Source organism: Cupressus sempervirens, chromosome 7 (genome assembly GCF_028749045.1).
Source record: "Cupressus sempervirens isolate cs-2001-9-10 chromosome 7, ASM2874904v1, whole genome shotgun sequence".
Lineage (NCBI taxonomy): Eukaryota > Viridiplantae > Streptophyta > Pinopsida > Cupressales > Cupressaceae > Cupressus > Cupressus sempervirens.
Window position 1 is genome coordinate 322649436 of NC_143124.1, and position 4689 is coordinate 322654124.

Here is a 4689-nt window from a genome sequence, read left to right on the forward strand (position 1 = left end):
GTATTATCATGATTTGTTAGGATACTCAAATGAATGGATTATGAGGGTGTAACAACATATTGCCTTCAAATTGGAAATCCATCATGGACAAGCAACTTCATTGCCACGAGGAAAAAAACATCATGGGTCAAAACAACTTTCTCAAATAGAGTCTCCAATATTGGAGTGCTCCAGGATATGGTAGCCTCGTCTCCTACACACTCAAAAATGAGCAAAGTGTAGGAAGTCATACCATGACTAAATCAAAACTAGGAGCATACACCAAGGAGATAAAGAGATTGAAATGGGAAATCCCCATAAAATATCATCTTTGCATTGAGGAACAAAATGGAACAACATGGAGAGAAACTCCATAAATATCAACCTTTCAAAGTAGAGCATATAGAATCAAATGGAGGAAAACTCCATATAAATATTAATGTTTCAAAGTGGAACCAATAGAACCAAATGGAGGGAAACTCCATATAAAATGAGTGCACTCCAATATAGGATGAAGGTATACTCCATGGGCCAGATAAGGAAACTATGTATCAGTTATACTGAGGTGACCTACATAGTTATCCTTGAAAAAATTGGCTCCCTATGCAACTCAAAACAAATATCATATAAATCATGTATATCAATGGTATAAAACCATAAAGTACCAACATGGGCATAGAATGATCAAAATATCACGATAAAGTCGAAGGCAAATGTGTAAGATAACTCATAATCCACTCAAAATGAATTAAACTTTATTTTCAAAATGCAGAGATCCAAGGATGATCAAAATAAACAAAATATGTATATCAGGTATAAAACTCCATTGAGAGTAAACATGAGTACTTAATTCATATTGTGAAGGTATAAATCAATTTCTGAATTATTATAGTCATAAAATTATATATTTATCTGGGTATATATGTGTGCACCCATATATACTCAAATAAATATATGTAAATGATAAGTCACAATATTGAGAGGATCCTTCTAAAATATATATATATATCAAGTAGAAATGAACATTTTGAATAAAGACAAAATCTTCTTAAATAGTACTTTTAGATAACAGAATCTAATCACAATTATTAGGAATGATTGCCAAAATAGAGTGCTTTTTTGTTAAAAAAAACTGATTTTTCAGAATGATAAAAGCCGAAAAAGCATCTTACATGAACAAATAACGTGGTTAATTAGCAACAACCCCTTTTTTTTAGCAATGATATCTCTTTATCATGTAATGCTACAAATGGAAGACTTAGAATAATATTCTAAAAATAATAATCAAGAGTTATAAAATGTTGTCAGAGAATATCTTAGAATAGATGTTGTAACAGGTGAATAATGATGCAGACCTGCAAAAAAATGTTAGAGGAATAATTCTTCTGCAAATATAGAAACTGTATCTGCCAATGTTTTGTTCAAATGTTACTAAAGAATCTGCAAATATCCTTAAAATAGAAACTTAAAAGTAGTATCTAACTAATAGAAATTATAATCAGTAAAGCCAAACGTATATGTTATAAATAAATTTTATAACTTGTAACGTTATTATAAACGAATGAATCAATCTAAATCGCCTTCACACAGCTGCTTAATGCAAAAAATCATTCCGTACTTCCTTCACCAGCGTCAATTAGATCAAATCACTTCTTCCCCTTTACATTCCCATCTCCATTCTTTCCTCAAATCAATTATTTTCTCCGATCATTTCATCAATCCGCCCATTGAAAATATTTCCCCCAAATCAGAATACCCCTTGTCTTCTACAGAAGAGGCATCAAGAACACAGAGATTTGTACAAATAGAGACCGCAAAGAGAAAGATTCTAAAAAGGAGATGGCATTTAATGAAATTTCTAAAAAAAACAATCAGAATTTAGAGAAAGTTCTAAAATATATATTAGAACCCTTTTTATTTATTAGAAATTTCTAAAAATAAAATAAAATGTAAGAATTAAATATTTAAAAACAATAAAATATTTGCAAAAAAACTCATAAAGATATAGATTAGAATATAAATAAATTTCAAGAGAAATATGAATAGGATTTAAATTGACTATCAAAAACAATATTGATCTATCAAATTGATTCCAATAGAAAGAAAGAAATCTCTTGCTCCAGAAAGAATGGAAGTGGATTCAAATACAAATGAATATATAAAAGATTAAACTAAAATTAATTTTCTTCCTGCTATGCCTGTTATCATGCTCGCTGGTCTTTCCAACACCAGTACTTTGTAACATGCAACAATTTAAGGATTGTGACATGCAACAAAAAAAGAAGTTCACAAGAGACTCATGCAAGAGCTCACAAGGCAGCGTAATAACATGAACAATAATGGGTGCTGAAAAATGTAGCATAGCTGCAAACAAAAAGGTTCACTCAAGAGTTCACAACAACAAGAACATCAACAAAATAAACAATGAGCAACCATTAATAATGAAAATGCACAAAGGCTTTCATGCAAGGAATAGCAAACAATTAATCAGAAGAAAACATGAAAAAACAAATGAAGAGAACATGAATTAGATTAAATAGATGAAGAAAAGTGAAACAAAGTGAAATATAAAGAAATTTCTAAAAAGAATCAGAATTGGAAAAAGGAAATTTCTAAAACAATAACTGCAAAGGAAACAGATAAAGTAAGATCTGATTAGAAATTGTTCAAAATTTCTAAAAAAAATATAATATTAGGATTAAATATATATATATATATATATATATATATATATATATATATATATATATATATTCAAAAAAATATGTAGTGACAATATTATATATATAAAAAATGAATAGGTTTTGACATAGAAATTGAAGTTGAATAAGAATTTAATCATAAATAAGATTTTAAAATAATAGAAATTTGCATAAGTCCTAAAAAATAATATAGATATTAAATATTAAAAAAAAAGATGAGACAAAAAAAATTAAATTTTAAAATAAGATAAAATATGAATAGAATTAAATCCAATTGATTATAATGTAAGTCATTATTATTTTAGTGTTCCCTAAAATAAAATGTCAGAAAAAAAAAAAAAAAAATTTTAAATATATAATAAAATATATATACAAAAAAAATTATGTTTAAATTGAATAAAAAACTACTTGGAACAAGAGCAAATAATAATAATAATTTTTTTAATAAAGATACCTAGATCAAAAAAAACAAGCTTCACCCTTTATCACTAAACTCAAAACAAGGATTAGTTTTGCTCTGATACCATGTTAGAAACAATAACAATGAAATGAACTAAACATAAATAATTATAACTTAATCCAAGAGAGTTTGTGAGAACATAATTACCATCATTTATAAGAGCTTCCCAAGATCAACACAAAAGAGGAGACACGGATTTTGAAAGGGGAAAGAAAAGAAAACCCCTTGTGAATAATATGAATGAGGCAAATGCCTAAAGAATGAAAGAAAGAGAGAGAAGAGAGAAAATGGAGCCATAGGCTCATTACAAGAACTACATAGTGATTGTGTATTTAGAATGAGAGAGAAGCATCTCTTATAAAGAGATGAGAAGAGGAGTTATTTGTAACTCCCAAGTGAATGATTACTACATTCATAAGTGTGTGCATAACAAATGTCATAATCCTCTTAAGGAGGAATAACTATTTCCTTAATAAAGGAATTACAAAATAGACTTGTCCTCACATGTGGACTAGAGGACAAACAACATAAGGGATACCTTGGTTTATCCCATTTAATAAATACAACCAAGGAAAGATTACCAATTCTAACAATAATACCATTTCATAGATGATTTTGGCATCTCAACCTTTATCATGGGTGCTTCGACTTTATTAGCCCTCTTCTTTGGTGACCTATAAATGAAGAATTAGCACAATTTATGTAGACAGTGAATGATATAGTTTTCTCAATTATAAGTAGAGATGGCACCATAAGTGATGTAGAAGTCAGTGGTCAACCAATGATTTGATGTAGAAACAACTAATTATCCCTTTGCTTTGAAACAATGCCCTTATATTTTCCTCAAGTGTAACTAAAACAATGACTCAACCCACTCAATCTTTTATCAGAGGATAATCATTCAAAATTCTTAACCCATTGAACTCCACACCTTTGGATCCACAAGACTAACTCCACTTCCAAACTTCTTCAACCAAGCAAATTATCCAAGTTGCCAAAAACACCTACAAACTCCATATGACTCAAAATAACTCCAAATGTGCAAAGGCCCTAACCAAGGGTTAAATAAGACTTTTATGAGTTATATAATGTGTATTCAATTGGATTTAACAATGCACTTGGCTAGACCAAACTCCCAATGCCTAGTTCTTACAAGGTGTCTTAAGAGACCTAATTGACAAATTAGTAGCCCTTCAGTAGAAACAAAAGTCAGCATGGGGCATTCCACAAGGATCCTACACTACACCATCTTCCTAAAGGATTCATGAGAGAGACAATAAGGTTTTACGATGTTAGGAATAATTTCATGGTGTTATAAGCCCATTTGTAAAGGCTTGAGGCTCATTTGGTCATTCTATAAACCATCAGTCCCCAAGGTCTATAGGGAATTAAGTAATTAGGTAATAGGTGGAAACACTTTAGATGAGGTTAATAAGGGTAAAACATTGTTGTTGGAAAATTTGATTCAAGAATTATGGTAAAATATCTATCATTTTCGCTTAACACTAAAATTTCATATAATATGGAAACAGTTCAGCCCTTTTAGAG